Genomic DNA, 27,772 nt, shown 5'->3' with positions numbered 1-27,772 from the left:
GCCTGGGATGGCTAAGAAAGACACAGCCCCAGCTGGGCTGTCGCATATTGGCCGGTTAGCTCAGTTGGTTAGAGCGTGGTGCTAATAACGCCAAGGTCGCGGGTTCGATCCCCGTACGGGCCATCCGTGCGCTTGATCTTTATGGTCTCAGGCATGTGTACCCTGTGGCTTTCTGCTGTCCGATGTTCTGCATTCATTGCTTGTGCTGGAGGCCTCAGATCTCTCCACTCCAAGTGGTCACCACTTTATCCATTATGAAAGGTTGTTGAAGTTTGACACAGATGGCCAAGATGCCAACTTATGTGCTTCTGTCCTCTTTCTGAGGCAGCAAGTTGTGGTCCTTTTACGCTTGAGAGTGGACTTTGGGTGCAGCATTCTGTGGCAAGTTCACTTGGCACTCTCCTACAAAATGTGCCAGCTTTTCATTACTGCTGCTTGTTTTTGCTGTCTACACTTAAAGTAGGAGTGTTGAATCTAGCTTACAGGAGTTAGTCACATTCAGTTGGACTTGTTATATACTGTTGATGACATTTCACTAGTCACCAGAAGTGTGCCCTTTGGAAGACTTCTCAAACAAAACATGCAATGAATGCAGTTATTCTAATGCTGCTAGAGCAGAGAGGTAAGTGTTCTTTGAGATGTCAGTGTGTTGGGCAAGGAACTGCAGCAACATCAGAGATGCTTGAGCCCTTGAGGATAGGGATTTTGTTAAAAGAGCTTGGCAGCAGTGGGATTCGAACCCACGCCCCCGAAGAGACTGGAGCCTTAATCCAGCGCCTTAGACCGCTCGGCCATGCTACCTGTAAAAGAGTGCTCGCTAATGACTGAAAAGCGGCGGGACATAGTCTGCATTCCATGCTCTGAATTCATTGCTTGTGCTGGAGGCCTCAGAACTCTCAACTTCAAGTATTCACCACTTTATCCATTATGAAAGGTTGTTGAAGTTTGACACAGATGGCCAAGATGCCAACTTATGTGCTTCAGTCCTCTTTCTGAGGCTGCAGATTGTGGTCACTTTACGCTTGAGAGTGGACTTTGGGTGCAGCATTCTGGCACTTAGTTCACTTGGCACTCTGCTGAAAAGTGTGCCAGCTTTTCATTAGTGCTGCTTGTTTTTTGGTGTCCACACTTAAAGTGTGAACGTGGTATCTAGCTTACAGGAGGTAGTCACATTGAGTTGGACTTGTTTTGTAACGTTGACGACATTTCACTAGTCATCTCATCAGAAGTGTGCCCTTTGGAAGACTTCTCAACCAAAACATGCAATTTCCTAATGCTGCTTTTCTGAGATTCCAGTGTGTAGAGCAAGGAACGCCAGCAAAGTGCAGCAGAAACTTCATAGACGCTTGAGCCCTCGAGGATAGGCATTTGTTAAAAGAGCTTGGCAGCAGTGGGATTCGAACCCACGCCCCCAAAGAGACTGGAGCCTAAATCCAGCGCCTTAGACCGCTCGGCCATGCTACCTACAAAAGAGTGCTCGCTAACCATTAAAAGGCGGAGGGACATATTCTACATTCCATGGATTGATGAGGCCGTGGCATAGATATAGCACACCTGGAATTCCTGCAGCTTGTCTTTAATGAGAGCCTGGGATGGCTAAGAAAGACACAGCCCCAGCTGGGCTGTCGCATATTGGCCGGTTAGCTCAGTTGGTTAGAGCGTGGTGCTAATAACGCCAAGGTCGCGGGTTCGATCCCCGTACGGGCCATCCGTGCGCTTGATCTTTATGGTCTCAGGCATGTGTACCCTGTGGCTTTCTGCTGTCCGATGTTCTGCATTCATTGCTTGTGCTGGAGGCCTCAGATCTCTCCACTCCAAGTGGTCACCACTTTATCCATTATGAAAGGTTGTTGAAGTTTGACACAGATGGCCAAGATGCCAACTTATGTGCTTCTGTCCTCTTTCTGAGGCAGCAAGTTGTGGTCCTTTTACGCTTGAGAGTGGACTTTGGGTGCAGCATTCTGTGGCAAGTTCACTTGGCACTCTCCTACAAAATGTGCCAGCTTTTCATTACTGCTGCTTGTTTTTGCTGTCTACACTTAAAGTAGGAGTGTTGAATCTAGCTTACAGGAGTTAGTCACATTCAGTTGGACTTGTTATATACTGTTGATGACATTTCACTAGTCACCAGAAGTGTGCCCTTTGGAAGACTTCTCAAACAAAACATGCAATGAATGCAGTTATTCTAATGCTGCTAGAGCAGAGAGGTAAGTGTTCTTTGAGATGTCAGTGTGTTGGGCAAGGAACTGCAGCAACATCAGAGATGCTTGAGCCCTTGAGGATAGGGATTTTGTTAAAAGAGCTTGGCAGCAGTGGGATTCGAACCCACGCCCCCGAAGAGACTGGAGCCTTAATCCAGCGCCTTAGACCGCTCGGCCATGCTACCTGTAAAAGAGTGCTCGCTAATGACTGAAAAGCGGCGGGACATAGTCTGCATTCCATGCTCTGAATTCATTGCTTGTGCTGGAGGCCTCAGAACTCTCAACTTCAAGTATTCACCACTTTATCCATTATGAAAGGTTGTTGAAGTTTGACACAGATGGCCAAGATGCCAACTTATGTGCTTCAGTCCTCTTTCTGAGGCTGCAGATTGTGGTCACTTTACGCTTGAGAGTGGACTTTGGGTGCAGCATTCTGGCACTTAGTTCACTTGGCACTCTGCTGAAAAGTGTGCCAGCTTTTCATTAGTGCTGCTTGTTTTTTGGTGTCCACACTTAAAGTGTGAACGTGGTATCTAGCTTACAGGAGGTAGTCACATTGAGTTGGACTTGTTTTGTAACGTTGACGACATTTCACTAGTCATCTCATCAGAAGTGTGCCCTTTGGAAGACTTCTCAACCAAAACATGCAATTTCCTAATGCTGCTTTTCTGAGATTCCAGTGTGTAGAGCAAGGAACGCCAGCAAAGTGCAGCAGAAACTTCATAGACGCTTGAGCCCTCGAGGATAGGCATTTGTTAAAAGAGCTTGGCAGCAGTGGGATTCGAACCCACGCCCCCAAAGAGACTGGAGCCTAAATCCAGCACCTTAGACCGCTCGGCCATGCTACCTACAAAAGAGTGCTCGCTAACCATTAAAAGGCGGAGGGACATATTCTACATTCCATGGATTGATGAGGCCGTGGCATAGATATAGCACACCTGGAATTCCTGCAGCTTGTCTTTAATGAGAGCCTGGGATGGCTAAGAAAGACACAGCCCCAGCTGGGCTGTCGCATATTGGCCGGTTAGCTCAGTTGGTTAGAGCGTGGTGCTAATAACGCCAAGGTCGCGGGTTCGATCCCCGTACGGGCCATCCGTGCGCTTGATCTTTATGGTCTCAGGCATGTGTACCCTGTGGCTTTCTGCTGTCCGATGTTCTGCATTCATTGCTTGTGCTGGAGGCCTCAGATCTCTCCACTCCAAGTGGTCACCACTTTATCCATTATGAAAGGTTGTTGAAGTTTGACACAGATGGCCAAGATGCCAACTTATGTGCTTCTGTCCTCTTTCTGAGGCAGCAAGTTGTGGTCCTTTTACGCTTGAGAGTGGACTTTGGGTGCAGCATTCTGTGGCAAGTTCACTTGGCACTCTCCTACAAAATGTGCCAGCTTTTCATTACTGCTGCTTGTTTTTGCTGTCTACACTTAAAGTAGGAGTGTTGAATCTAGCTTACAGGAGTTAGTCACATTCAGTTGGACTTGTTATATACTGTTGATGACATTTCACTAGTCACCAGAAGTGTGCCCTTTGGAAGACTTCTCAAACAAAACATGCAATGAATGCAGTTATTCTAATGCTGCTAGAGCAGAGAGGTAAGTGTTCTTTGAGATGTCAGTGTGTTGGGCAAGGAACTGCAGCAACATCAGAGATGCTTGAGCCCTTGAGGATAGGGATTTTGTTAAAAGAGCTTGGCAGCAGTGGGATTCGAACCCACGCCCCCGAAGAGACTGGAGCCTTAATCCAGCGCCTTAGACCGCTCGGCCATGCTACCTGTAAAAGAGTGCTCGCTAATGACTGAAAAGCGGCGGGACATAGTCTGCATTCCATGCTCTGAATTCATTGCTTGTGCTGGAGGCCTCAGAACTCTCAACTTCAAGTATTCACCACTTTATCCATTATGAAAGGTTGTTGAAGTTTGACACAGATGGCCAAGATGCCAACTTATGTGCTTCAGTCCTCTTTCTGAGGCTGCAGATTGTGGTCACTTTACGCTTGAGAGTGGACTTTGGGTGCAGCATTCTGGCACTTAGTTCACTTGGCACTCTGCTGAAAAGTGTGCCAGCTTTTCATTAGTGCTGCTTGTTTTTTGGTGTCCACACTTAAAGTGTGAACGTGGTATCTAGCTTACAGGAGGTAGTCACATTGAGTTGGACTTGTTTTGTAACGTTGACGACATTTCACTAGTCATCTCATCAGAAGTGTGCCCTTTGGAAGACTTCTCAACCAAAACATGCAATTTCCTAATGCTGCTTTTCTGAGATTCCAGTGTGTAGAGCAAGGAACGCCAGCAAAGTGCAGCAGAAACTTCATAGACGCTTGAGCCCTCGAGGATAGGCATTTGTTAAAAGAGCTTGGCAGCAGTGGGATTCGAACCCACGCCCCCAAAGAGACTGGAGCCTAAATCCAGCGCCTTAGACCGCTCGGCCATGCTACCTACAAAAGAGTGCTCGCTAACCATTAAAAGGCGGAGGGACATATTCTACATTCCATGGATTGATGAGGCCGTGGCATAGATATAGCACACCTGGAATTCCTGCAGCTTGTCTTTAATGAGAGCCTGGGATGGCTAAGAAAGACACAGCCCCAGCTGGGCTGTCGCATATTGGCCGGTTAGCTCAGTTGGTTAGAGCGTGGTGCTAATAACGCCAAGGTCGCGGGTTCGATCCCCGTACGGGCCATCCGTGCGCTTGATCTTTATGGTCTCAGGCATGTGTACCCTGTGGCTTTCTGCTGTCCGATGTTCTGCATTCATTGCTTGTGCTGGAGGCCTCAGATCTCTCCACTCCAAGTGGTCACCACTTTATCCATTATGAAAGGTTGTTGAAGTTTGACACAGATGGCCAAGATGCCAACTTATGTGCTTCTGTCCTCTTTCTGAGGCAGCAAGTTGTGGTCGTTTTACGCTTGAGAGTGGACTTTGGGTGCAGCATTCTGTGGCAAGTTCACTTGGCACTCTCCTACAAAATGTGCCAGCTTTTCATTACTGCTGCTTGTTTTTGCTGTCTACACTTAAAGTAGGAGTGTTGAATCTAGCTTACAGGAGTTAGTCACATTCAGTTGGACTTGTTATATACTGTTGATGACATTTCACTAGTCACCAGAAGTGTGCCCTTTGGAAGACTTCTCAAACAAAACATGCAATGAATGCAGTTATTCTAATGCTGCTAGAGCAGAGAGGTAAGTGTTCTTTGAGATGTCAGTGTGTTGGGCAAGGAACTGCAGCAACATCAGAGATGCTTGAGCCCTTGAGGATAGGGATTTTGTTAAAAGAGCTTGGCAGCAGTGGGATTCGAACCCACGCCCCCGAAGAGACTGGAGCCTTAATCCAGCGCCTTAGACCGCTCGGCCATGCTACCTGTAAAAGAGTGCTCGCTAATGACTGAAAAGCGGCGGGACATAGTCTGCATTCCATGCTCTGAATTCATTGCTTGTGCTGGAGGCCTCAGAACTCTCAACTTCAAGTATTCACCACTTTATCCATTATGAAAGGTTGTTGAAGTTTGACACAGATGGCCAAGATGCCAACTTATGTGCTTCAGTCCTCTTTCTGAGGCTGCAGATTGTGGTCACTTTACGCTTGAGAGTGGACTTTGGGTGCAGCATTCTGGCACTTAGTTCACTTGGCACTCTGCTGAAAAGTGTGCCAGCTTTTCATTAGTGCTGCTTGTTTTTTGGTGTCCACACTTAAAGTGTGAACGTGGTATCTAGCTTACAGGAGGTAGTCACATTGAGTTGGACTTGTTTTGTAACGTTGACGACATTTCACTAGTCATCTCATCAGAAGTGTGCCCTTTGGAAGACTTCTCAACCAAAACATGCAATTTCCTAATGCTGCTTTTCTGAGATTCCAGTGTGTAGAGCAAGGAACGCCAGCAAAGTGCAGCAGAAACTTCATAGACGCTTGAGCCCTCGAGGATAGGCATTTGTTAAAAGAGCTTGGCAGCAGTGGGATTCGAACCCACGCCCCCAAAGAGACTGGAGCCTAAATCCAGCGCCTTAGACCGCTCGGCCATGCTACCTACAAAAGAGTGCTCGCTAACCATTAAAAGGCGGAGGGACATATTCTACATTCCATGGATTGATGAGGCCGTGGCATAGATATAGCACACCTGGAATTCCTGCAGCTTGTCTTTAATGAGAGCCTGGGATGGCTAAGAAAGACACAGCCCCAGCTGAGCTGTTGCATATTGGCCGGTTAGCTCAGTTGGTTAGAGCGTGGTGCTAATAACGCCAAGGTCGCGGGTTTGATCCCCGTACGGGCCATCCGTGCGCTTGATCTTTATGGTCTCAGGCATGTGTACCCTGTGGCTTTCTGCTGTCCGATGTTCTGCATTCATTGCTTGTGCTGGAGGCCTCAGATCTCTCCACTCCAAGTGGTCACCACTTTATCCATTATGAAAGGTTGTTGAAGTTTGACACAGATGGCCAAGATGCCAACTTATGTGCTTCTGTCCTCTTTCTGAGGCAGCAAGTTGTGGTCCTTTTACGCTTGAGAGTGGACTTTGGGTGCAGCATTCTGTGGCAAGTTCACTTGGCACTCTCCTACAAAATGTGCCAGCTTTTCATTACTGCTGCTTGTTTTTGCTGTCTACACTTAAAGTAGGAGTGTTGAATCTAGCTTACAGGAGTTAGTCACATTCAGTTGGACTTGTTATATACTGTTGATGACATTTCACTAGTCACCAGAAGTGTGCCCTTTGGAAGACTTCTCAAACAAAACATGCAATGAATGCAGTTATTCTAATGCTGCTAGAGCAGAGAGGTAAGTGTTCTTTGAGATGTCAGTGTGTTGGGCAAGGAACTGCAGCAACATCAGAGATGCTTGAGCCCTTGAGGATAGGGATTTTGTTAAAAGAGCTTGGCAGCAGTGGGATTCGAACCCACGCCCCCGAAGAGACTGGAGCCTTAATCCAGCGCCTTAGACCGCTCGGCCATGCTACCTGCAAAAGAGTGCTCGCTAATGACTGAAAAGCGGCGGGACATAGTCTGCATTCCATGCTCTGAATTCATTGCTTGTGCTGGAGGCCTCAGAACTCTCAACTTCAAGTATTCACCACTTTATCCATTATGAAAGGTTGTTGAAGTTTGACACAGATGGCCAAGATGCCAACTTATGTGCTTCAGTCCTCTTTCTGAGGCTGCAGATTGTGGTCACTTTACGCTTGAGAGTGGACTTTCGGTGCAGCATTCTGGCACTTAGTTCACTTGGCACTCTGCTGAAAAGTGTGCCAGCTTTTCATTAGTGCTGCTTGTTTTTTGGTGTCCACACTTAAAGTGTGAACGTGGTATCTAGCTTACAGGAGGTAGTCACATTGAGTTGGACTTGTTTTGTAACGTTGACGACATTTCACTAGTCATCTCATCAGAAGTGTGCCCTTTGGAAGACTTCTCAACCAAAACATGCAATTTCCTAATGCTGCTTTTCTGAGATTCCAGTGTGTAGAGCAAGGAACGCCAGCAAAGTGCAGCAGAAACTTCATAGACGCTTGAGCCCTCGAGGATAGGCATTTGTTAAAAGAGCTTGGCAGCAGTGGGATTCGAACCCACGCCCCCAAAGAGACTGGAGCCTAAATCCAGCGCCTTAGACCGCTCGGCCATGCTACCTACAAAAGAGTGCTCGCTAACCATTAAAAGGCGGAGGGACATATTCTACATTCCATGGATTGATGAGGCCGTGGCATAGATATAGCACACCTGGAATTCCTGCAGCTTGTCTTTAATGAGAGCCTGGGATGGCTAAGAAAGACACAGCCCCAGCTGGGCTGTCGCATATTGGCCGGTTAGCTCAGTTGGTTAGAGCGTGGTGCTAATAACGCCAAGGTCGCGGGTTCGATCCCCGTACGGGCCATCCGTGCGCTTGATCTTTATGGTCTCAGGCATGTGTACCCTGTGGCTTTCTGCTGTCCGATGTTCTGCATTCATTGCTTGTGCTGGAGGCCTCAGATCTCTCCACTCCAAGTGGTCACCACTTTATCCATTATGAAAGGTTGTTGAAGTTTGACACAGATGGCCAAGATGCCAACTTATGTGCTTCTGTCCTCTTTCTGAGGCAGCAAGTTGTGGTCCTTTTACGCTTGAGAGTGGACTTTGGGTGCAGCATTCTGTGGCAAGTTCACTTGGCACTCTCCTACAAAATGTGCCAGCTTTTCATTACTGCTGCTTGTTTTTGCTGTCTACACTTAAAGTAGGAGTGTTGAATCTAGCTTACAGGAGTTAGTCACATTCAGTTGGACTTGTTATATACTGTTGATGACATTTCACTAGTCACCAGAAGTGTGCCCTTTGGAAGACTTCTCAAACAAAACATGCAATGAATGCAGTTATTCTAATGCTGCTAGAGCAGAGAGGTAAGTGTTCTTTGAGATGTCAGTGTGTTGGGCAAGGAACTGCAGCAACATCAGAGATGCTTGAGCCCTTGAGGATAGGGATTTTGTTAAAAGAGCTTGGCAGCAGTGGGATTCGAACCCACGCCCCCGAAGAGACTGGAGCCTTAAGCCAGCGCCTTAGACCGCTCGGCCATGCTACCTGTAAAAGAGTGCTCGCTAATGACTGAAAAGCGGCGGGACATAGTCTGCATTCCATGCTCTGAATTCATTGCTTGTGCTGGAGGCCTCAGAACTCTCAACTTCAAGTATTCACCACTTTATCCATTATGAAAGGTTGTTGAAGTTTGACACAGATGGCCAAGATGCCAACTTATGTGCTTCAGTCCTCTTTCTGAGGCTGCAGATTGTGGTCACTTTACGCTTGAGAGTGGACTTTGGGTGCAGCATTGTGGCACTTAGTTCACTTGGCACTCTGCTGAAAAGTGTGCCAGCTTTTCATTAGTGCTGCTTGTTTTTTGGTGTCCACACTTAAAGTGTGAACGTGGTATCTAGCTTACAGGAGGTAGTCACATTGAGTTGGACTTGTTTTGTAACGTTGACGACATTTCACTAGTCATCTCATCAGAAGTGTGCCCTTTGGAAGACTTCTCAACCAAAACATGCAATTTCCTAATGCTGCTTTTCTGAGATTCCAGTGTGTAGAGCAAGGAACGCCAGCAAAGTGCAGCAGAAACTTCATAGACGCTTGAGCCCTCGAGGATAGGCATTTGTTAAAAGAGCTTGGCAGCAGTGGGATTCGAACCCACGCCCCCAAAGAGACTGGAGCCTAAATCCAGCGCCTTAGACCGCTCGGCCATGCTACCTACAAAAGAGTGCTCGCTAACCATTAAAAGGCGGAGGGACATATTCTACATTCCATGGATTGATGAGGCCGTGGCATAGATATAGCACACCTGGAATTCCTGCAGCTTGTCTTTAATGAGAGCCTGGGATGGCTAAGAAAGACACAGCCCCAGCTGAGCTGTTGCATATTGGCCGGTTAGCTCAGTTGGTTAGAGCGTGGTGCTAATAACGCCAAGGTCGCGGGTTCGATCCCCGTACGGGCCATCCGTGCGCTTGATCTTTATGGTCTCAGGCATGTGTACCCTGTGGCTTTCTGCTGTCCGATGTTCTGCATTCATTGCTTGTGCTGGAGGCCTCAGATCTCTCCACTCCAAGTGGTCACCACTTTATCCATTATGAAAGGTTGTTGAAGTTTGACACAGATGGCCAAGATGCCAACTTATGTGCTTCTGTCCTCTTTCTGAGGCAGCAAGTTGTGGTCCTTTTACGCTTGAGAGTGGACTTTGGGTGCAGCATTCTGTGGCAAGTTCACTTGGCACTCTCCTACAAAATGTGCCAGCTTTTCATTACTGCTGCTTGTTTTTGCTGTCTACACTTAAAGTAGGAGTGTTGAATCTAGCTTACAGGAGTTAGTCACATTCAGTTGGACTTGTTATATACTGTTGATGACATTTCACTAGTCACCAGAAGTGTGCCCTTTGGAAGACTTCTCAAACAAAACATGCAATGAATGCAGTTATTCTAATGCTGCTAGAGCAGAGAGGTAAGTGTTCTTTGAGATGTCAGTGTGTTGGGCAAGGAACTGCAGCAACATCAGAGATGCTTGAGCCCTTGAGGATAGGGATTTTGTTAAAAGAGCTTGGCAGCAGTGGGATTCGAACCCACGCCCCCGAAGAGACTGGAGCCTTAATCCAGCGCCTTAGACCGCTCGGCCATGCTACCTGCAAAAGAGTGCTCGCTAATGACTGAAAAGCGGCGGGACATAGTCTGCATTCCATGCTCTGAATTCATTGCTTGTGCTGGAGGCCTCAGAACTCTCAACTTCAAGTATTCACCACTTTATCCATTATGAAAGGTTGTTGAAGTTTGACACAGATGGCCAAGATGCCAACTTATGTGCTTCAGTCCTCTTTCTGAGGCTGCAGATTGTGGTCACTTTACGCTTGAGAGTGGACTTTCGGTGCAGCATTCTGGCACTTAGTTCACTTGGCACTCTGCTGAAAAGTGTGCCAGCTTTTCATTAGTGCTGCTTGTTTTTTGGTGTCCACACTTAAAGTGTGAACGTGGTATCTAGCTTACAGGAGGTAGTCACATTGAGTTGGACTTGTTTTGTAACGTTGACGACATTTCACTAGTCATCTCATCAGAAGTGTGCCCTTTGGAAGACTTCTCAACCAAAACATGCAATTTCCTAATGCTGCTTTTCTGAGATTCCAGTGTGTAGAGCAAGGAACGCCAGCAAAGTGCAGCAGAAACTTCATAGACGCTTGAGCCCTCGAGGATAGGCATTTGTTAAAAGAGCTTGGCAGCAGTGGGATTCGAACCCACGCCCCCAAAGAGACTGGAGCCTAAATCCAGCGCCTTAGACCGCTCGGCCATGCTACCTACAAAAGAGTGCTCGCTAACCATTAAAAGGCGGAGGGACATATTCTACATTCCATGGATTGATGAGGCCGTGGCATAGATATAGCACACCTGGAATTCCTGCAGCTTGTCTTTAATGAGAGCCTGGGATGGCTAAGAAAGACACAGCCCCAGCTGGGCTGTCGCATATTGGCCGGTTAGCTCAGTTGGTTAGAGCGTGGTGCTAATAACGCCAAGGTCGCGGGTTCGATCCCCGTACGGGCCATCCGTGCGCTTGATCTTTATGGTCTCAGGCATGTGTACCCTGTGGCTTTCTGCTGTCCGATGTTCTGCATTCATTGCTTGTGCTGGAGGCCTCAGATCTCTCCACTCCAAGTGGTCACCACTTTATCCATTATGAAAGGTTGTTGAAGTTTGACACAGATGGCCAAGATGCCAACTTATGTGCTTCTGTCCTCTTTCTGAGGCAGCAAGTTGTGGTCCTTTTACGCTTGAGAGTGGACTTTGGGTGCAGCATTCTGTGGCAAGTTCACTTGGCACTCTCCTACAAAATGTGCCAGCTTTTCATTACTGCTGCTTGTTTTTGCTGTCTACACTTAAAGTAGGAGTGTTGAATCTAGCTTACAGGAGTTAGTCACATTCAGTTGGACTTGTTATATACTGTTGATGACATTTCACTAGTCACCAGAAGTGTGCCCTTTGGAAGACTTCTCAAACAAAACATGCAATGAATGCAGTTATTCTAATGCTGCTAGAGCAGAGAGGTAAGTGTTCTTTGAGATGTCAGTGTGTTGGGCAAGGAACTGCAGCAACATCAGAGATGCTTGAGCCCTTGAGGATAGGGATTTTGTTAAAAGAGCTTGGCAGCAGTGGGATTCGAACCCACGCCCCCGAAGAGACTGGAGCCTTAATCCAGCGCCTTAGACCGCTCGGCCATGCTACCTGCAAAAGAGTGCTCGCTAATGACTGAAAAGCGGCGGGACATAGTCTGCATTCCATGCTCTGAATTCATTGCTTGTGCTGGAGGCCTCAGAACTCTCAACTTCAAGTATTCACCACTTTATCCATTATGAAAGGTTGTTGAAGTTTGACACAGATGGCCAAGATGCCAACTTATGTGCTTCAGTCCTCTTTCTGAGGCTGCAGATTGTGGTCACTTTACGCTTGAGAGTGGACTTTCGGTGCAGCATTCTGGCACTTAGTTCACTTGGCACTCTGCTGAAAAGTGTGCCAGCTTTTCATTAGTGCTGCTTGTTTTTTGGTGTCCACACTTAAAGTGTGAACGTGGTATCTAGCTTACAGGAGGTAGTCACATTGAGTTGGACTTGTTTTGTAACGTTGACGACATTTCACTAGTCATCTCATCAGAAGTGTGCCCTTTGGAAGACTTCTCAACCAAAACATGCAATTTCCTAATGCTGCTTTTCTGAGATTCCAGTGTGTAGAGCAAGGAACGCCAGCAAAGTGCAGCAGAAACTTCATAGACGCTTGAGCCCTCGAGGATAGGCATTTGTTAAAAGAGCTTGGCAGCAGTGGGATTCGAACCCACGCCCCCAAAGAGACTGGAGCCTAAATCCAGCGCCTTAGACCGCTCGGCCATGCTACCTACAAAAGAGTGCTCGCTAACCATTAAAAGGCGGAGGGACATATTCTACATTCCATGGATTGATGAGGCCGTGGCATAGATATAGCACACCTGGAATTCCTGCAGCTTGTCTTTAATGAGAGCCTGGGATGGCTAAGAAAGACACAGCCCCAGCTGGGCTGTCGCATATTGGCCGGTTAGCTCAGTTGGTTAGAGCGTGGTGCTAATAACGCCAAGGTCGCGGGTTCGATCCCCGTACGGGCCATCTGTGCGCTTGATCTTTATGGTCTCAGGCATGTGTACCCTGTGGCTTTCTGCTGTCCGATGTTCTGCATTCATTGCTTGTGCTGGAGGCCTCAGATCTCTCCACTCCAAGTGGTCACCACTTTATCCATTATGAAAGGTTGTTGAAGTTTGACACAGATGGCCAAGATGCCAACTTATGTGCTTCTGTCCTCTTTCTGAGGCAGCAAGTTGTGGTCCTTTTACGCTTGAGAGTGGACTTTGGGTGCAGCATTCTGTGGCAAGTTCACTTGGCACTCTCCTACAAAATGTGCCAGCTTTTCATTACTGCTGCTTGTTTTTGCTGTCTACACTTAAAGTAGGAGTGTTGAATCTAGCTTACAGGAGTTAGTCACATTCAGTTGGACTTGTTATATACTGTTGATGACATTTCACTAGTCACCAGAAGTGTGCCCTTTGGAAGACTTCTCAAACAAAACATGCAATGAATGCAGTTATTCTAATGCTGCTAGAGCAGAGAGGTAAGTGTTCTTTGAGATTCCAGTGTGTTGGGCAAGGAACTGCAGCAACATCAGAGATGCTTGAGCCCTTGAGGATAGGGATTTTGTTAAAAGAGCTTGGCAGCAGTGGGATTCGAACCCACGCCCCCGAAGAGACTGGAGCCTTAATCCAGCGCCTTAGACCGCTCGGCCATGCTACCTGTAAAAGAGTGCTCGCTAATGACTGAAAAGCGGCGGGACATAGTCTGCATTCCATGCTCTGAATTCATTGCTTGTGCTGGAGGCCTCAGAACTCTCAACTTCAAGTATTCACCACTTTATCCATTATGAAAGGTTGTTGAAGTTTGACACAGATGGCCAAGATGCCAACTTATGTGCTTCAGTCCTCTTTCTGAGGCTGCAGATTGTGGTCACTTTACGCTTGAGAGTGGACTTTGGGTGCAGCATTCTGGCACTTAGTTCACTTGGCACTCTGCTGAAAAGTGTGCCAGCTTTTCATTAGTGCTGCTTGTTTTTTGGTGTCCACACTTAAAGTGTGAACGTGGTATCTAGCTTACAGGAGGTAGTCACATTGAGTTGGACTTGTTTTGTAACGTTGACGACATTTCACTAGTCATCTCATCAGAAGTGTGCCCTTTGGAAGACTTCTCAACCAAAACATGCAATTTCCTAATGCTGCTTTTCTGAGATTCCAGTGTGTAGAGCAAGGAACGCCAGCAAAGTGCAGCAGAAACTTCATAGACGCTTGAGCCCTCGAGGATAGGCATTTGTTAAAAGAGCTTGGCAGCAGTGGGATTCGAACCCACGCCCCCAAAGAGACTGGAGCCTAAATCCAGCACCTTAGACCGCTCGGCCATGCTACCTACAAAAGAGTGCTCGCTAACCATTAAAAGGTGGAGGGACATATTCTACATTCCATGGATTGATGAGGCCGTGGCATAGATATAGCACACCTGGAATTCCTGCAGCTTGTCTTTAATGAGAGCCTGGGATGGCTAAGAAAGACACAGCCCCAGCTGGGCTGTTGCATATTGGCCGGTTAGCTCAGTTGGTTAGAGCGTGGTGCTAATAACGCCAAGGTCGCGGGTTCGATCCCCGTACGGGCCATCCGTGCGCTTGATCTTTATGGTCTCAGGCATGTGTACCCTGTGGCTTTCTGCTGTCCGATGTTCTGCATTCATTGCTTGTGCTGGAGGCCTCAGATCTCTCCACTCCAAGTGGTCACCACTTTATCCATTATGAAAGGTTGTTGAAGTTTGACACAGATGGCCAAGATGCCAACTTATGTGCTTCTGTCCTCTTTCTGAGGCAGCAAGTTGTGGTCCTTTTACGCTTGAGAGTGGACTTTGGGTGCAGCATTCTGTGGCAAGTTCACTTGGCACTCTCCTACAAAATGTGCCAGCTTTTCATTACTGCTGCTTGTTTTTGCTGTCTACACTTAAAGTAGGAGTGTTGAATCTAGCTTACAGGAGTTAGTCACATTCAGTTGGACTTGTTATATACTGTTGATGACATTTCACTAGTCACCAGAAGTGTGCCCTTTGGAAGACTTCTCAAACAAAACATGCAATGAATGCAGTTATTCTAATGCTGCTAGAGCAGAGAGGTAAGTGTTCTTTGAGATGTCAGTGTGTTGGGCAAGGAACTGCAGCAACATCAGAGATGCTTGAGCCCTTGAGGATAGGGATTTTGTTAAAAGAGCTTGGCAGCAGTGGGATTCGAACCCACGCCCCCGAAGAGACTGGAGCCTTAATCCAGCGCCTTAGACCGCTCGGCCATGCTACCTGTAAAAGAGTGCTCGCTAATGACTGAAAAGCGGCGGGACATAGTCTGCATTCCATGCTCTGAATTCATTGCTTGTGCTGGAGGCCTCAGAACTCTCAACTTCAAGTATTCACCACTTTATCCATTATGAAAGGTTGTTGAAGTTTGACACAGATGGCCAAGATGCCAACTTATGTGCTTCAGTCCTCTTTCTGAGGCTGCAGATTGTGGTCACTTTACGCTTGAGAGTGGACTTTGGGTGCAGCATTCTGGCACTTAGTTCACTTGGCACTCTGCTGAAAAGTGTGCCAGCTTTTCATTAGTGCTGCTTGTTTTTTGGTGTCCACACTTAAAGTGTGAACGTGGTATCTAGCTTACAGGAGGTAGTCACATTGAGTTGGACTTGTTTTGTAACGTTGACGACATTTCACTAGTCATCTCATCAGAAGTGTGCCCTTTGGAAGACTTCTCAACCAAAACATGCAATTTCCTAATGCTGCTTTTCTGAGATTCCAGTGTGTAGAGCAAGGAACGCCAGCAAAGTGCAGCAGAAACTTCATAGACGCTTGAGCCCTCGAGGATAGGCATTTGTTAAAAGAGCTTGGCAGCAGTGGGATTCGAACCCACGCCCCCAAAGAGACTGGAGCCTAAATCCAGCACCTTAGACCGCTCGGCCATGCTACCTACAAAAGAGTGCTCGCTAACCATTAAAAGGCGGAGGGACATATTCTACATTCCATGGATTGATGAGGCCGTGGCATAGATATAGCACACCTGGAATTCCTGCAGCTTGTCTTTAATGAGAGCCTGGGATGGCTAAGAAAGACACAGCCCCAGCTGGGCTGTCGCATATTGGCCGGTTAGCTCAGTTGGTTAGAGCGTGGTGCTAATAACGCCAAGGTCGCGGGTTCGATCCCCGTACGGGCCATCCGTGCGCTTGATCTTTATGGTCTCAGGCATGTGTACCCTGTGGCTTTCTGCTGTCCGATGTTCTGCATTCATTGCTTGTGCTGGAGGCCTCAGATCTCTCCACTCCAAGTGGTCACCACTTTATCCATTATGAAAGGTTGTTGAAGTTTGACACAGATGGCCAAGATGCCAACTTATGTGCTTCTGTCCTCTTTCTGAGGCAGCAAGTTGTGGTCCTTTTACGCTTGAGAGTGGACTTTGGGTGCAGCATTCTGTGGCAAGTTCACTTGGCACTCTCCTACAAAATGTGCCAGCTTTTCATTACTGCTGCTTGTTTTTGCTGTCTACACTTAAAGTAGGAGTGTTGAATCTAGCTTACAGGAGTTAGTCACATTCAGTTGGACTTGTTATATACTGTTGATGACATTTCACTAGTCACCAGAAGTGTGCCCTTTGGAAGACTTCTCAAACAAAACATGCAATGAATGCAGTTATTCTAATGCTGCTAGAGCAGAGAGGTAAGTGTTCTTTGAGATGTCAGTGTGTTGGGCAAGGAACTGCAGCAACATCAGAGATGCTTGAGCCCTTGAGGATAGGGATTTTGTTAAAAGAGCTTGGCAGCAGTGGGATTCGAACCCACGCCCCCGAAGAGACTGGAGCCTTAATCCAGCGCCTTAGACCGCTCGGCCATGCTACCTGTAAAAGAGTGCTCGCTAATGACTGAAAAGTGGCGGGACATAGTCTGCATTCCATGCTCTGAATTCATTGCTTGTGCTGGAGGCCTCAGAACTCTCAACTTCAAGTATTCACCACTTTATCCATTATGAAAGGTTGTTGAAGTTTGACACAGATGGCCAAGATGCCAACTTATGTGCTTCAGTCCTCTTTCTGAGGCTGCAGATTGTGGTCACTTTACGCTTGAGAGTGGACTTTGGGTGCAGCATTCTGGCACTTAGTTCACTTGGCACTCTGCTGAAAAGTGTGCCAGCTTTTCATTAGTGCTGCTTGTTTTTTGGTGTCCACACTTAAAGTGTGAACGTGGTATCTAGCTTACAGGAGGTAGTCACATTGAGTTGGACTTGTTTTGTAACGTTGACGACATTTCACTAGTCATCTCATCAGAAGTGTGCCCTTTGGAAGACTTCTCAACCAAAACATGCAATTTCCTAATGCTGCTTTTCTGAGATTCCAGTGTGTAGAGCAAGGAACGCCAGCAAAGTGCAGCAGAAACTTCATAGACGCTTGAGCCCTCGAGGATAGGCATTTGTTAAAAGAGCTTGGCAGCAGTGGGATTCGAACCCACGCCCCCAAAGAGACTGGAGCCTAAATCCAGCGCCTTAGACCGCTCGGCCATGCTACCTACAAAAGAGTGCTCGCTAACCATTAAAAGGCGGAGGGACATATTCTACTAGATATAGCACACCTGGAATTCCTGCAGCTTGTCTTTAATGAGAGCCTGGGATGGCTAAGAAAGACACAGCCCCAGCTGGGCTGTCGCATATTGGCCGGTTAGCTCAGTTGGTTAGAGCGTGGTGCTAATAACGCCAAGGTCGCGGGTTCGATCCCCGTACGGGCCATCCGTGCGCTTGATCTTTATGGTCTCAGGCATGTGTACCCTGTGGCTTTCTGCTGTCCGATGTTCTGCATTCATTGCTTGTGCTGGAGGCCTCAGATCTCTCCACTCCAAGTGGTCACCACTTTATCCATTATGAAAGGTTGTTGAAGTTTGACACAGATGGCCAAGATGCCAACTTATGTGCTTCTGTCCTCTTTCTGAGGCAGCAAGTTGTGGTCCTTTTACGCTTGAGAGTGGACTTTGGGTGCAGCATTCTGTGGCAAGTTCACTTGGCACTCTCCTACAAAATGTGCCAGCTTTTCATTACTGCTGCTTGTTTTTGCTGTCTACACTTAAAGTAGGAGTGTTGAATCTAGCTTACAGGAGTTAGTCACATTCAGTTGGACTTGTTATATACTGTTGATGACATTTCACTAGTCACCAGAAGTGTGCCCTTTGGAAGACTTCTCAAACAAAACATGCAATGAATGCAGTTATTCTAATGCTGCTAGAGCAGAGAGGTAAGTGTTCTTTGAGATGTCAGTGTGTTGGGCAAGGAACTGCAGCAACATCAGAGATGCTTGAGCCCTTGAGGATAGGGATTTTGTTAAAAGAGCTTGGCAGCAGTGGGATTCGAACCCACGCCCCCGAAGAGACTGGAGCCTTAATCCAGCGCCTTAGACCGCTCGGCCATGCTACCTGCAAAAGAGTGCTCGCTAATGACTGAAAAGCGGCGGGACATAGTCTGCATTCCATGCTCTGAATTCATTGCTTGTGCTGGAGGCCTCAGAACTCTCAACTTCAAGTATTCACCACTTTATCCATTATGAAAGGTTGTTGAAGTTTGACACAGATGGCCAAGATGCCAACTTATGTGCTTCAGTCCTCTTTCTGAGGCTGCAGATTGTGGTCACTTTACGCTTGAGAGTGGACTTTGGGTGCAGCATTCTGGCACTTAGTTCACTTGGCACTCTGCTGAAAAGTGTGCCAGCTTTTCATTAGTGCTGCTTGTTTTTTGGTGTCCACACTTAAAGTGTGAACGTGGTATCTAGCTTACAGGAGGTAGTCACATTGAGTTGGACTTGTTTTGTAACGTTGACGACATTTCACTAGTCATCTCATCAGAAGTGTGCCCTTTGGAAGACTTCTCAACCAAAACATGCAATTTCCTAATGCTGCTTTTCTGAGATTCCAGTGTGTAGAGCAAGGAACGCCAGCAAAGTGCAGCAGAAACTTCATAGACGCTTGAGCCCTCGAGGATAGGCATTTGTTAAAAGAGCTTGGCAGCAGTGGGATTCGAACCCACGCCCCCAAAGAGACTGGAGCCTAAATCCAGCACCTTAGACCGCTCGGCCATGCTACCTACAAAAGAGTGCTCGCTAACCATTAAAAGGTGGAGGGACATATTCTACATTCCATGGATTGATGAGGCCGTGGCATAGATATAGCACACCTGGAATTCCTGCAGCTTGTCTTTAATGAGAGCCTGGGATGGCTAAGAAAGACACAGCCCCAGCTGGGCTGTCGCATATTGGCCGGTTAGCTCAGTTGGTTAGAGCGTGGTGCTAATAACGCCAAGGTCGCGGGTTCGATCCCCGTACGGGCCATCCGTGCGCTTGATCTTTATGGTCTCAGGCATGTGTACCCTGTGGCTTTCTGCTGTCCGATGTTCTGCATTCATTGCTTGTGCTGGAGGCCTCAGATCTCTCCACTCCAAGTGGTCACCACTTTATCCATTATGAAAGGTTGTTGAAGTTTGACACAGATGGCCAAGATGCCAACTTATGTGCTTCTGTCCTCTTTCTGAGGCAGCAAGTTGTGGTCCTTTTACGCTTGAGAGTGGACTTTGGGTGCAGCATTCTGTGGCAAGTTCACTTGGCACTCTCCTACAAAATGTGCCAGCTTTTCATTACTGCTGCTTGTTTTTGCTGTCTACACTTAAAGTAGGAGTGTTGAATCTAGCTTACAGGAGTTAGTCACATTCAGTTGGACTTGTTATATACTGTTGATGACATTTCACTAGTCACCAGAAGTGTGCCCTTTGGAAGACTTCTCAAACAAAACATGCAATGAATGCAGTTATTCTAATGCTGCTAGAGCAGAGAGGTAAGTGTTCTTTGAGATGTCAGTGTGTTGGGCAAGGAACTGCAGCAACATCAGAGATGCTTGAGCCCTTGAGGATAGGGATTTTGTTAAAAGAGCTTGGCAGCAGTGGGATTCGAACCCACGCCCCCGAAGAGACTGGAGCCTTAATCCAGCGCCTTAGACCGCTCGGCCATGCTACCTGTAAAAGAGTGCTCGCTAATGACTGAAAAGCGGCGGGACATAGTCTGCATTCCATGCTCTGAATTCATTGCTTGTGCTGGAGGCCTCAGAACTCTCAACTTCAAGTATTCACCACTTTATCCATTATGAAAGGTTGTTGAAGTTTGACACAGATGGCCAAGATGCCAACTTATGTGCTTCAGTCCTCTTTCTGAGGCTGCAGATTGTGGTCACTTTACGCTTGAGAGTGGACTTTGGGTGCAGCATTCTGGCACTTAGTTCACTTGGCACTCTGCTGAAAAGTGTGCCAGCTTTTCATTAGTGCTGCTTGTTTTTTGGTGTCCACACTTAAAGTGTGAACGTGGTATCTAGCTTACAGGAGGTAGTCACATTGAGTTGGACTTGTTTTGTAACGTTGACGACATTTCACTAGTCATCTCATCAGAAGTGTGCCCTTTGGAAGACTTCTCAACCAAAACATGCAATTTCCTAATGCTGCTTTTCTGAGATTCCAGTGTGTAGAGCAAGGAACGCCAGCAAAGTGCAGCAGAAACTTCATAGACGCTTGAGCCCTCGAGGATAGGCATTTGTTAAAAGAGCTTGGCAGCAGTGGGATTCGAACCCACGCCCCCAAAGAGACTGGAGCCTAAATCCAGCGCCTTAGACCGCTCGGCCATGCTACCTACAAAAGAGTGCTCGCTAACCATTAAAAGGCGGAGGGACATATTCTACATTCCATGGATTGATGAGGCCGTGGCATAGATATAGCACACCTGGAATTCCTGCAGCTTGTCTTTAATGAGAGCCTGGGATGGCTAAGAAAGACACAGCCCCAGCTGGGCTGTCGCATATTGGCCGGTTAGCTCAGTTGGTTAGAGCGTGGTGCTAATAACGCCAAGGTCGCGGGTTCGATCCCCGTACGGGCCATCCGTGCGCTTGATCTTTATGGTCTCAGGCATGTGTACCCTGTGGCTTTCTGCTGTCCGATGTTCTGCATTCATTGCTTGTGCTGGAGGCCTCAGATCTCTCCACTCCAAGTGGTCACCACTTTATCCATTATGAAAGGTTGTTGAAGTTTGACACAGATGGCCAAGATGCCAACTTATGTGCTTCTGTCCTCTTTCTGAGGCAGCAAGTTGTGGTCCTTTTACGCTTGAGAGTGGACTTTGGGTGCAGCATTCTGTGGCAAGTTCACTTGGCACTCTCCTACAAAATGTGCCAGCTTTTCATTACTGCTGCTTGTTTTTGCTGTCTACACTTAAAGTAGGAGTGTTGAATCTAGCTTACAGGAGTTAGTCACATTCAGTTGGACTTGTTATATACTGTTGATGACATTTCACTAGTCACCAGAAGTGTGCCCTTTGGAAGACTTCTCAAACAAAACATGCAATGAATGCAGTTATTCTAATGCTGCTAGAGCAGAGAGGTAAGTGTTCTTTGAGATGTCAGTGTGTTGGGCAAGGAACTGCAGCAACATCAGAGATGCTTGAGCCCTTGAGGATAGGGATTTTGTTAAAAGAGCTTGGCAGCAGTGGGATTCGAACCCACGCCCCCGAAGAGACTGGAGCCTTAATCCAGCGCCTTAGACCGCTCGGCCATGCTACCTGCAAAAGAGTGCTCGCTAATGACTGAAAAGCGGCGGGACATAGTCTGCATTCCATGCTCTGAATTCATTGCTTGTGCTGGAGGCCTCAGAACTCTCAACTTCAAGTATTCACCACTTTATCCATTATGAAAGGTTGTTGAAGTTTGACACAGATGGCCAAGATGCCAACTTATGTGCTTCAGTCCTCTTTCTGAGGCTGCAGATTGTGGTCACTTTACGCTTGAGAGTGGACTTTCGGTGCAGCATTCTGGCACTTAGTTCACTTGGCACTCTGCTGAAAAGTGTGCCAGCTTTTCATTAGTGCTGCTTGTTTTTTGGTGTCCACACTTAAAGTGTGAACGTGGTATCTAGCTTACAGGAGGTAGTCACATTGAGTTGGACTTGTTTTGTAACGTTGACGACATTTCACTAGTCATCTCATCAGAAGTGTGCCCTTTGGAAGACTTCTCAACCAAAACATGCAATTTCCTAATGCTGCTTTTCTGAGATTCCAGTGTGTAGAGCAAGGAACGCCAGCAAAGTGCAGCAGAAACTTCATAGACGCTTGAGCCCTCGAGGATAGGCATTTGTTAAAAGAGCTTGGCAGCAGTGGGATTCGAACCCACGCCCCCAAAGAGACTGGAGCCTAAATCCAGCGCCTTAGACCGCTCGGCCATGCTACCTACAAAAGAGTGCTCGCTAACCATTAAAAGGCGGAGGGACATATTCTACATTCCATGGATTGATGATTCCGTGGCATAGATATAGCACACCTGGAATTCCTGCAGCTTGTCTTTAATGAGAGCCTGGGATGGCTAAGAAAGACACAGCCCCAGCTGGGCTGTCGCATATTGGCCGGTTAGCTCAGTTGGTTAGAGCGTGGTGCTAATAACGCCAAGGTCGCGGGTTCGATCCCCGTACGGGCCATCCGTGCGCTTGATCTTTATGGTCTCAGGCATGTGTACCCTGTGGCTTTCTGCTGTCCGATGTTCTGCATTCATTGCTTGTGCTGGAGGCCTCAGATCTCTCCACTCCAAGTGGTCACCACTTTATCCATTATGAAAGGTTGTTGAAGTTTGACACAGATGGCCAAGATGCCAACTTATGTGCTTCTGTCCTCTTTCTGAGGCAGCAAGTTGTGGTCCTTTTACGCTTGAGAGTGGACTTTGGGTGCAGCATTCTGTGGCAAGTTCACTTGGCACTCTCCTACAAAATGTGCCAGCTTTTCATTACTGCTGCTTGTTTTTGCTGTCTACACTTAAAGTAGGAGTGTTGAATCTAGCTTACAGGAGTTAGTCACATTCAGTTGGACTTGTTATATACTGTTGATGACATTTCACTAGTCACCAGAAGTGTGCCCTTTGGAAGACTTCTCAAACAAAACATGCAATGAATGCAGTTATTCTAATGCTGCTAGAGCAGAGAGGTAAGTGTTCTTTGAGATGTCAGTGTGTTGGGCAAGGAACTGCAGCAACATCAGAGATGCTTGAGCCCTTGAGGATAGGGATTTTGTTAAAAGAGCTTGGCAGCAGTGGGATTCGAACCCACGCCCCCGAAGAGACTGGAGCCTTAATCCAGCGCCTTAGACCGCTCGGCCATGCTACCTGCAAAAGAGTGCTCGCTAATGACTGAAAAGCGGCGGGACATAGTCTGCATTCCATGCTCTGAATTCATTGCTTGTGCTGGAGGCCTCAGAACTCTCAACTTCAAGTATTCACCACTTTATCCATTATGAAAGGTTGTTGAAGTTTGACACAGATGGCCAAGATGCCAACTTATGTGCTTCAGTCCTCTTTCTGAGGCTGCAGATTGTGGTCACTTTACGCTTGAGAGTGGACTTTCGGTGCAGCATTCTGGCACTTAGTTCACTTGGCACTCTGCTGAAAAGTGTGCCAGCTTTTCATTAGTGCTGCTTGTTTTTTGGTGTCCACACTTAAAGTGTGAACGTGGTATCTAGCTTACAGGAGGTAGTCACATTGAGTTGGACTTGTTTTGTAACGTTGACGACATTTCACTAGTCATCTCATCAGAAGTGTGCCCTTTGGAAGACTTCTCAACCAAAACATGCAATTTCCTAATGCTGCTTTTCTGAGATTCCAGTGTGTAGAGCAAGGAACGCCAGCAAAGTGCAGCAGAAACTTCATAGACGCTTGAGCCCTCGAGGATAGGCATTTGTTAAAAGAGCTTGGCAGCAGTGGGATTCGAACCCACGCCCCCAAAGAGACTGGAGCCTAAATCCAGCGCCTTAGACCGCTCGGCCATGCTACCTACAAAAGAGTGCTCGCTAACCATTAAAAGGCGGAGGGACATATTCTACATTCCATGGATTGATGAGGCCGTGGCATAGATATAGCACACCTGGAATTCCTGCAGCTTGTCTTTAATGAGAGCCTGGGATGGCTAAGAAAGACACAGCCCCAGCTGGGCTGTCGCATATTGGCCGGTTAGCTCAGTTGGTTAGAGCGTGGTGCTAATAACGCCAAGGTCGCGGGTTCGATCCCCGTACGGGCCATCCGTGCGCTTGATCTTTATGGTCTCAGGCATGTGTACCCTGTGGCTTTCTGCTGTCCGATGTTCTGCATTCATTGCTTGTGCTGGAGGCCTCAGATCTCTCCACTCCAAGTGGTCACCACTTTATCCATTATGAAAGGTTGTTGAAGTTTGACACAGATGGCCAAGATGCCAACTTATGTGCTTCTGTCCTCTTTCTGAGGAAGCAAGTTGTGGTCCTTTTACGCTTGAGAGTGGACTTTGGGTGCAGCATTCTGTGGCAAGTTCACTTGGCACTCTCCTACAAAATGTGCCAGCTTTTCATTACTGCTGCTTGTTTTTGCTGTCTACACTTAAAGTAGGAGTGTTGAATCTAGCTTACAGGAGTTAGTCACATTCAGTTGGACTTGTTATATACTGTTGATGACATTTCACTAGTCACCAGAAGTGTGCCCTTTGGAAGACTTCTCAAACAAAACATGCAATGAATGCAGTTATTCTAATGCTGCTAGAGCAGAGAGGTAAGTGTTCTTTGAGATTCCAGTGTGTTGGGCAAGGAACTGCAGCAACATCAGAGATGCTTGAGCCCTTGAGGATAGGGATTTTGTTAAAAGAGCTTGGCAGCAGTGGGATTCGAACCCACGCCCCCGAAGAGACTGGAGCCTTAATCCAGCGCCTTAGACCGCTCGGCCATGCTACCTGTAAAAGAGTGCTCGCTAATGACTGAAAAGCGGCGGGACATAGTCTGCATTCCATGCTCTGAATTCATTGCTTGTGCTGGAGGCCTCAGAACTCTCAACTTCAAGTATTCACCACTTTATCCATTATGAAAGGTTGTTGAAGTTTGACACAGATGGCCAAGATGCCAACTTATGTGCTTCAGTCCTCTTTCTGAGGCTGCAGATTGTGGTCACTTTACGCTTGAGAGTGGACTTTGGGTGCAGCATTCTGGCACTTAGTTCACTTGGCACTCTGCTGAAAAGTGTGCCAGCTTTTCATTAGTGCTGCTTGTTTTTTGGTGTCCACACTTAAAGTGTGAACGTGGTATCTAGCTTACAGGAGGTAGTCACATTGAGTTGGACTTGTTTTGTAACGTTGACGACATTTCACTAGTCATCTCATCAGAAGTGTGCCCTTTGGAAGACTTCTCAACCAAAACATGCAATTTCCTAATGCTGCTTTTCTGAGATTCCAGTGTGTAGAGCAAGGAACGCCAGCAAAGTGCAGCAGAAACTTCATAGACGCTTGAGCCCTCGAGGATAGGCATTTGTTAAAAGAGCTTGGCAGCAGTGGGATTCGAACCCACGCCCCCAAAGAGACTGGAGCCTAAATCCAGCACCTTAGACCGCTCGGCCATGCTACCTACAAAAGAGTGCTCGCTAACCATTAAAAGGTGGAGGGACATATTCTACATTCCATGGATTGATGAGGCCGTGGCATAGATATAGCACACCTGGAATTCCTGCAGCTTGTCTTTAATGAGAGCCTGGGATGGCTAAGAAAGACACAGCCCCAGCTGGGCTGTCGCATATTGGCCGGTTAGCTCAGTTGGTTAGAGCGTGGTGCTAATAACGCCAAGGTCGCGGGTTCGATCCCCGTACGGGCCATCCGTGCGCTTGATCTTTATGGTCTCAGGCATGTGTACCCTGTGGCTTTCTGCTGTCCGATGTTCTGCATTCATTGCTTGTGCTGGAGGCCTCAGATCTCTCCACTCCAAGTGGTCACCACTTTATCCATTATGAAAGGTTGTTGAAGTTTGACACAGATGGCCAAGATGCCAACTTATGTGCTTCTGTCCTCTTTCTGAGGCAGCAAGTTGTGGTCGTTTTACGCTTGAGAGTGGACTTTGGGTGCAGCATTCTGTGGCAAGTTCACTTGGCACTCTCCTACAAAATGTGCCAGCTTTTCATTACTGCTGCTTGTTTTTGCTGTCTACACTTAAAGTAGGAGTGTTGAATCTAGCTTACAGGAGTTAGTCACATTCAGTTGGACTTGTTATATACTGTTGATGACATTTCACTAGTCACCAGAAGTGTGCCCTTTGGAAGACTTCTCAAACAAAACATGCAATGAATGCAGTTATTCTAATGCTGCTAGAGCAGAGAGGTAAGTGTTCTTTGAGATGTCAGTGTGTTGGGCAAGGAACTGCAGCAACATCAGAGATGCTTGAGCCCTTGAGGATAGGGATTTTGTTAAAAGAGCTTGGCAGCAGTGGGATTCGAACCCACGCCCCCGAAGAGACTGGAGCCTTAATCCAGCGCCTTAGACCGCTCGGCCATGCTACCTGTAAAAGAGTGCTCGCTAATGACTGAAAAGTGGCGGGACATAGTCTGCATTCCATGCTCTGAATTCATTGCTTGTGCTGGAGGCCTCAGAACTCTCAACTTCAAGTATTCACCACTTTATCCATTATGAAAGGTTGTTGAAGTTTGACACAGATGGCCAAGATGCCAACTTATGTGCTTCAGTCCTCTTTCTGAGGCTGCAGATTGTGGTCACTTTACGCTTGAGAGTGGACTTTGGGTGCAGCATTCTGGCACTTAGTTCACTTGGCACTCTGCTGAAAAGTGTGCCAGCTTTTCATTAGTGCTGCTTGTTTTTTGGTGTCCACACTTAAAGTGTGAACGTGGTATCTAGCTTACAGGAGGTAGTCACATTGAGTTGGACTTGTTTTGTAACGTTGACGACATTTCACTAGTCATCTCATCAGAAGTGTGCCCTTTGGAAGACTTCTCAACCAAAACATGCAATTTCCTAATGCTGCTTTTCTGAGATTCCAGTGTGTAGAGCAAGGAACGCCAGCAAAGTGCAGCAGAAACTTCATAGACGCTTGAGCCCTCGAGGATAGGCATTTGTTAAAAGAGCTTGGCAGCAGTGGGATTCGAACCCACGCCCCCAAAGAGACTGGAGCCTAAATCCAGCGCCTTAGACCGCTCGGCCATGCTACCTACAAAAGAGTGCTCGCTAACCATTAAAAGGCGGAGGGACATATTCTACATTCCATGGATTGATGAGGCCGTGGCATAGATATAGCACACCTGGAATTCCTGCAGCTTGTCTTTAATGAGAGCCTGGGATGGCTAAGAAAGACACAGCCCCAGCTGGGCTGTCGCATATTGGCCGGTTAGCTCAGTTGGTTAGAGCGTGGTGCTAATAACGCCAAGGTCGCGGGTTCGATCCCCGTACGGGCCATCCGTGCGCTTGATCTTTATGGTCTCAGGCATGTGTACCCTGTGGCTTTCTGCTGTCCGATGTTCTGCATTCATTGCTTGTGCTGGAGGCCTCAGATCTCTCCACTCCAAGTGGTCACCACTTTATCCATTATGAAAGGTTGTTGAAGTTTGACACAGATGGCCAAGATGCCAACTTATGTGCTTCTGTCCTCTTTCTGAGGCAGCAAGTTGTGGTCCTTTTACGCTTGAGAGTGGACTTTGGGTGCAGCATTCTGTGGCAAGTTCACTTGGCACTCTCCTACAAAATGTGCCAGCTTTTCATTACTGCTGCTTGTTTTTGCTGTCTACACTTAAAGTAGGAGTGTTGAATCTAGCTTACAGGAGTTAGTCACATTCAGTTGGACTTGTTATATACTGTTGATGACATTTCACTAGTCACCAGAAGTGTGCCCTTTGGAAGACTTCTCAAACAAAACATGCAATGAATGCAGTTATTCTAATGCTGCTAGAGCAGAGAGGTAAGTGTTCTTTGAGATGTCAGTGTGTTGGGCAAGGAACTGCAGCAACATCAGAGATGCTTGAGCCCTTGAGGATAGGGATTTTGTTAAAAGAGCTTGGCAGCAGTGGGATTCGAACCCACGCCCCCGAAGAGACTGGAGCCTTAATCCAGCGCCTTAGACCGCTCGGCCATGCTACCTGCAAAAGAGTGCTCGCTAATGACTGAAAAGCGGCGGGACATAGTCTGCATTC

At 47.3% G+C, this 27,772-nt stretch overlaps 52 non-coding genes across 52 annotated transcripts; 17 read left to right on the top strand and 35 right to left on the bottom strand.

Moving 5' to 3' along the window:
* The first annotated feature begins 49 nt into the window (after nucleotides 1-49).
* On the top strand, nucleotides 50-123 carry TRNAI-AAU (transfer RNA isoleucine (anticodon AAU)). Its single transcript has one exon. It is a non-coding gene; the product is annotated as a tRNA-Ile (tRNA).
* A 596-nt stretch (nucleotides 124-719) lies between these two features.
* Nucleotides 720-801, bottom strand: TRNAL-AAG (transfer RNA leucine (anticodon AAG)). The gene has a single exon. It is a non-coding gene; the product is annotated as a tRNA-Leu (tRNA).
* Nucleotides 802-1,382: 581 nt separating this feature from the next.
* On the bottom strand, nucleotides 1,383-1,464 carry TRNAL-UAG (transfer RNA leucine (anticodon UAG)). The gene has a single exon. It is a non-coding gene; the product is annotated as a tRNA-Leu (tRNA).
* Nucleotides 1,465-1,634: 170 nt separating this feature from the next.
* On the top strand, nucleotides 1,635-1,708 carry TRNAI-AAU (transfer RNA isoleucine (anticodon AAU)). Its single transcript has one exon. It is a non-coding gene; the product is annotated as a tRNA-Ile (tRNA).
* Nucleotides 1,709-2,304: 596 nt separating this feature from the next.
* Nucleotides 2,305-2,386, bottom strand: TRNAL-AAG (transfer RNA leucine (anticodon AAG)). The gene has a single exon. It is a non-coding gene; the product is annotated as a tRNA-Leu (tRNA).
* Nucleotides 2,387-2,967: 581 nt separating this feature from the next.
* Nucleotides 2,968-3,049, bottom strand: TRNAL-UAG (transfer RNA leucine (anticodon UAG)). The gene has a single exon. It is a non-coding gene; the product is annotated as a tRNA-Leu (tRNA).
* A 170-nt stretch (nucleotides 3,050-3,219) lies between these two features.
* On the top strand, nucleotides 3,220-3,293 carry TRNAI-AAU (transfer RNA isoleucine (anticodon AAU)). The gene has a single exon. It is a non-coding gene; the product is annotated as a tRNA-Ile (tRNA).
* Nucleotides 3,294-3,889: 596 nt separating this feature from the next.
* On the bottom strand, nucleotides 3,890-3,971 carry TRNAL-AAG (transfer RNA leucine (anticodon AAG)). The gene has a single exon. It is a non-coding gene; the product is annotated as a tRNA-Leu (tRNA).
* Nucleotides 3,972-4,552: 581 nt separating this feature from the next.
* Nucleotides 4,553-4,634, bottom strand: TRNAL-UAG (transfer RNA leucine (anticodon UAG)). The gene has a single exon. It is a non-coding gene; the product is annotated as a tRNA-Leu (tRNA).
* Nucleotides 4,635-4,804: 170 nt separating this feature from the next.
* TRNAI-AAU (transfer RNA isoleucine (anticodon AAU)) lies at nucleotides 4,805-4,878 on the top strand. Its single transcript has one exon. It is a non-coding gene; the product is annotated as a tRNA-Ile (tRNA).
* A 596-nt stretch (nucleotides 4,879-5,474) lies between these two features.
* Nucleotides 5,475-5,556, bottom strand: TRNAL-AAG (transfer RNA leucine (anticodon AAG)). The gene has a single exon. It is a non-coding gene; the product is annotated as a tRNA-Leu (tRNA).
* A 581-nt stretch (nucleotides 5,557-6,137) lies between these two features.
* On the bottom strand, nucleotides 6,138-6,219 carry TRNAL-UAG (transfer RNA leucine (anticodon UAG)). Its single transcript has one exon. It is a non-coding gene; the product is annotated as a tRNA-Leu (tRNA).
* Nucleotides 6,220-7,059: 840 nt separating this feature from the next.
* On the bottom strand, nucleotides 7,060-7,141 carry TRNAL-AAG (transfer RNA leucine (anticodon AAG)). Its single transcript has one exon. It is a non-coding gene; the product is annotated as a tRNA-Leu (tRNA).
* Nucleotides 7,142-7,722: 581 nt separating this feature from the next.
* TRNAL-UAG (transfer RNA leucine (anticodon UAG)) lies at nucleotides 7,723-7,804 on the bottom strand. Its single transcript has one exon. It is a non-coding gene; the product is annotated as a tRNA-Leu (tRNA).
* A 170-nt stretch (nucleotides 7,805-7,974) lies between these two features.
* TRNAI-AAU (transfer RNA isoleucine (anticodon AAU)) lies at nucleotides 7,975-8,048 on the top strand. The gene has a single exon. It is a non-coding gene; the product is annotated as a tRNA-Ile (tRNA).
* Nucleotides 8,049-8,644: 596 nt separating this feature from the next.
* On the bottom strand, nucleotides 8,645-8,726 carry TRNAL-AAG (transfer RNA leucine (anticodon AAG)). Its single transcript has one exon. It is a non-coding gene; the product is annotated as a tRNA-Leu (tRNA).
* Nucleotides 8,727-9,307: 581 nt separating this feature from the next.
* Nucleotides 9,308-9,389, bottom strand: TRNAL-UAG (transfer RNA leucine (anticodon UAG)). The gene has a single exon. It is a non-coding gene; the product is annotated as a tRNA-Leu (tRNA).
* Nucleotides 9,390-9,559: 170 nt separating this feature from the next.
* TRNAI-AAU (transfer RNA isoleucine (anticodon AAU)) lies at nucleotides 9,560-9,633 on the top strand. The gene has a single exon. It is a non-coding gene; the product is annotated as a tRNA-Ile (tRNA).
* A 596-nt stretch (nucleotides 9,634-10,229) lies between these two features.
* TRNAL-AAG (transfer RNA leucine (anticodon AAG)) lies at nucleotides 10,230-10,311 on the bottom strand. Its single transcript has one exon. It is a non-coding gene; the product is annotated as a tRNA-Leu (tRNA).
* Nucleotides 10,312-10,892: 581 nt separating this feature from the next.
* Nucleotides 10,893-10,974, bottom strand: TRNAL-UAG (transfer RNA leucine (anticodon UAG)). Its single transcript has one exon. It is a non-coding gene; the product is annotated as a tRNA-Leu (tRNA).
* A 170-nt stretch (nucleotides 10,975-11,144) lies between these two features.
* Nucleotides 11,145-11,218, top strand: TRNAI-AAU (transfer RNA isoleucine (anticodon AAU)). Its single transcript has one exon. It is a non-coding gene; the product is annotated as a tRNA-Ile (tRNA).
* A 596-nt stretch (nucleotides 11,219-11,814) lies between these two features.
* TRNAL-AAG (transfer RNA leucine (anticodon AAG)) lies at nucleotides 11,815-11,896 on the bottom strand. Its single transcript has one exon. It is a non-coding gene; the product is annotated as a tRNA-Leu (tRNA).
* Nucleotides 11,897-12,477: 581 nt separating this feature from the next.
* Nucleotides 12,478-12,559, bottom strand: TRNAL-UAG (transfer RNA leucine (anticodon UAG)). Its single transcript has one exon. It is a non-coding gene; the product is annotated as a tRNA-Leu (tRNA).
* A 170-nt stretch (nucleotides 12,560-12,729) lies between these two features.
* Nucleotides 12,730-12,803, top strand: TRNAI-AAU (transfer RNA isoleucine (anticodon AAU)). The gene has a single exon. It is a non-coding gene; the product is annotated as a tRNA-Ile (tRNA).
* A 596-nt stretch (nucleotides 12,804-13,399) lies between these two features.
* TRNAL-AAG (transfer RNA leucine (anticodon AAG)) lies at nucleotides 13,400-13,481 on the bottom strand. The gene has a single exon. It is a non-coding gene; the product is annotated as a tRNA-Leu (tRNA).
* A 581-nt stretch (nucleotides 13,482-14,062) lies between these two features.
* TRNAL-UAG (transfer RNA leucine (anticodon UAG)) lies at nucleotides 14,063-14,144 on the bottom strand. Its single transcript has one exon. It is a non-coding gene; the product is annotated as a tRNA-Leu (tRNA).
* A 170-nt stretch (nucleotides 14,145-14,314) lies between these two features.
* Nucleotides 14,315-14,388, top strand: TRNAI-AAU (transfer RNA isoleucine (anticodon AAU)). The gene has a single exon. It is a non-coding gene; the product is annotated as a tRNA-Ile (tRNA).
* A 596-nt stretch (nucleotides 14,389-14,984) lies between these two features.
* On the bottom strand, nucleotides 14,985-15,066 carry TRNAL-AAG (transfer RNA leucine (anticodon AAG)). The gene has a single exon. It is a non-coding gene; the product is annotated as a tRNA-Leu (tRNA).
* A 581-nt stretch (nucleotides 15,067-15,647) lies between these two features.
* TRNAL-UAG (transfer RNA leucine (anticodon UAG)) lies at nucleotides 15,648-15,729 on the bottom strand. The gene has a single exon. It is a non-coding gene; the product is annotated as a tRNA-Leu (tRNA).
* Nucleotides 15,730-15,899: 170 nt separating this feature from the next.
* On the top strand, nucleotides 15,900-15,973 carry TRNAI-AAU (transfer RNA isoleucine (anticodon AAU)). Its single transcript has one exon. It is a non-coding gene; the product is annotated as a tRNA-Ile (tRNA).
* A 596-nt stretch (nucleotides 15,974-16,569) lies between these two features.
* TRNAL-AAG (transfer RNA leucine (anticodon AAG)) lies at nucleotides 16,570-16,651 on the bottom strand. The gene has a single exon. It is a non-coding gene; the product is annotated as a tRNA-Leu (tRNA).
* Nucleotides 16,652-17,232: 581 nt separating this feature from the next.
* On the bottom strand, nucleotides 17,233-17,314 carry TRNAL-UAG (transfer RNA leucine (anticodon UAG)). Its single transcript has one exon. It is a non-coding gene; the product is annotated as a tRNA-Leu (tRNA).
* Nucleotides 17,315-17,457: 143 nt separating this feature from the next.
* On the top strand, nucleotides 17,458-17,531 carry TRNAI-AAU (transfer RNA isoleucine (anticodon AAU)). The gene has a single exon. It is a non-coding gene; the product is annotated as a tRNA-Ile (tRNA).
* Nucleotides 17,532-18,127: 596 nt separating this feature from the next.
* On the bottom strand, nucleotides 18,128-18,209 carry TRNAL-AAG (transfer RNA leucine (anticodon AAG)). The gene has a single exon. It is a non-coding gene; the product is annotated as a tRNA-Leu (tRNA).
* A 581-nt stretch (nucleotides 18,210-18,790) lies between these two features.
* On the bottom strand, nucleotides 18,791-18,872 carry TRNAL-UAG (transfer RNA leucine (anticodon UAG)). Its single transcript has one exon. It is a non-coding gene; the product is annotated as a tRNA-Leu (tRNA).
* Nucleotides 18,873-19,042: 170 nt separating this feature from the next.
* TRNAI-AAU (transfer RNA isoleucine (anticodon AAU)) lies at nucleotides 19,043-19,116 on the top strand. Its single transcript has one exon. It is a non-coding gene; the product is annotated as a tRNA-Ile (tRNA).
* Nucleotides 19,117-19,712: 596 nt separating this feature from the next.
* Nucleotides 19,713-19,794, bottom strand: TRNAL-AAG (transfer RNA leucine (anticodon AAG)). The gene has a single exon. It is a non-coding gene; the product is annotated as a tRNA-Leu (tRNA).
* Nucleotides 19,795-20,375: 581 nt separating this feature from the next.
* Nucleotides 20,376-20,457, bottom strand: TRNAL-UAG (transfer RNA leucine (anticodon UAG)). Its single transcript has one exon. It is a non-coding gene; the product is annotated as a tRNA-Leu (tRNA).
* Nucleotides 20,458-20,627: 170 nt separating this feature from the next.
* TRNAI-AAU (transfer RNA isoleucine (anticodon AAU)) lies at nucleotides 20,628-20,701 on the top strand. Its single transcript has one exon. It is a non-coding gene; the product is annotated as a tRNA-Ile (tRNA).
* Nucleotides 20,702-21,297: 596 nt separating this feature from the next.
* On the bottom strand, nucleotides 21,298-21,379 carry TRNAL-AAG (transfer RNA leucine (anticodon AAG)). The gene has a single exon. It is a non-coding gene; the product is annotated as a tRNA-Leu (tRNA).
* A 581-nt stretch (nucleotides 21,380-21,960) lies between these two features.
* Nucleotides 21,961-22,042, bottom strand: TRNAL-UAG (transfer RNA leucine (anticodon UAG)). Its single transcript has one exon. It is a non-coding gene; the product is annotated as a tRNA-Leu (tRNA).
* A 170-nt stretch (nucleotides 22,043-22,212) lies between these two features.
* On the top strand, nucleotides 22,213-22,286 carry TRNAI-AAU (transfer RNA isoleucine (anticodon AAU)). Its single transcript has one exon. It is a non-coding gene; the product is annotated as a tRNA-Ile (tRNA).
* Nucleotides 22,287-22,882: 596 nt separating this feature from the next.
* Nucleotides 22,883-22,964, bottom strand: TRNAL-AAG (transfer RNA leucine (anticodon AAG)). Its single transcript has one exon. It is a non-coding gene; the product is annotated as a tRNA-Leu (tRNA).
* Nucleotides 22,965-23,545: 581 nt separating this feature from the next.
* Nucleotides 23,546-23,627, bottom strand: TRNAL-UAG (transfer RNA leucine (anticodon UAG)). The gene has a single exon. It is a non-coding gene; the product is annotated as a tRNA-Leu (tRNA).
* Nucleotides 23,628-23,797: 170 nt separating this feature from the next.
* Nucleotides 23,798-23,871, top strand: TRNAI-AAU (transfer RNA isoleucine (anticodon AAU)). Its single transcript has one exon. It is a non-coding gene; the product is annotated as a tRNA-Ile (tRNA).
* Nucleotides 23,872-24,467: 596 nt separating this feature from the next.
* Nucleotides 24,468-24,549, bottom strand: TRNAL-AAG (transfer RNA leucine (anticodon AAG)). The gene has a single exon. It is a non-coding gene; the product is annotated as a tRNA-Leu (tRNA).
* A 581-nt stretch (nucleotides 24,550-25,130) lies between these two features.
* Nucleotides 25,131-25,212, bottom strand: TRNAL-UAG (transfer RNA leucine (anticodon UAG)). Its single transcript has one exon. It is a non-coding gene; the product is annotated as a tRNA-Leu (tRNA).
* Nucleotides 25,213-25,382: 170 nt separating this feature from the next.
* TRNAI-AAU (transfer RNA isoleucine (anticodon AAU)) lies at nucleotides 25,383-25,456 on the top strand. Its single transcript has one exon. It is a non-coding gene; the product is annotated as a tRNA-Ile (tRNA).
* A 596-nt stretch (nucleotides 25,457-26,052) lies between these two features.
* Nucleotides 26,053-26,134, bottom strand: TRNAL-AAG (transfer RNA leucine (anticodon AAG)). The gene has a single exon. It is a non-coding gene; the product is annotated as a tRNA-Leu (tRNA).
* A 581-nt stretch (nucleotides 26,135-26,715) lies between these two features.
* Nucleotides 26,716-26,797, bottom strand: TRNAL-UAG (transfer RNA leucine (anticodon UAG)). The gene has a single exon. It is a non-coding gene; the product is annotated as a tRNA-Leu (tRNA).
* Nucleotides 26,798-26,967: 170 nt separating this feature from the next.
* On the top strand, nucleotides 26,968-27,041 carry TRNAI-AAU (transfer RNA isoleucine (anticodon AAU)). Its single transcript has one exon. It is a non-coding gene; the product is annotated as a tRNA-Ile (tRNA).
* Nucleotides 27,042-27,637: 596 nt separating this feature from the next.
* TRNAL-AAG (transfer RNA leucine (anticodon AAG)) lies at nucleotides 27,638-27,719 on the bottom strand. The gene has a single exon. It is a non-coding gene; the product is annotated as a tRNA-Leu (tRNA).
* Nucleotides 27,720-27,772: the final 53 nt, after the last annotated feature.

Source organism: Aquarana catesbeiana, linkage group LG12 (assembly GCF_042186555.1).
Source record: "Aquarana catesbeiana isolate 2022-GZ linkage group LG12, ASM4218655v1, whole genome shotgun sequence".
Classification (NCBI taxonomy): domain Eukaryota; kingdom Metazoa; phylum Chordata; class Amphibia; order Anura; family Ranidae; genus Aquarana; species Aquarana catesbeiana.
Note: the sequence above shows the minus strand (reverse complement) of the source record. Positions and strands in the feature narration are given on the sequence as shown.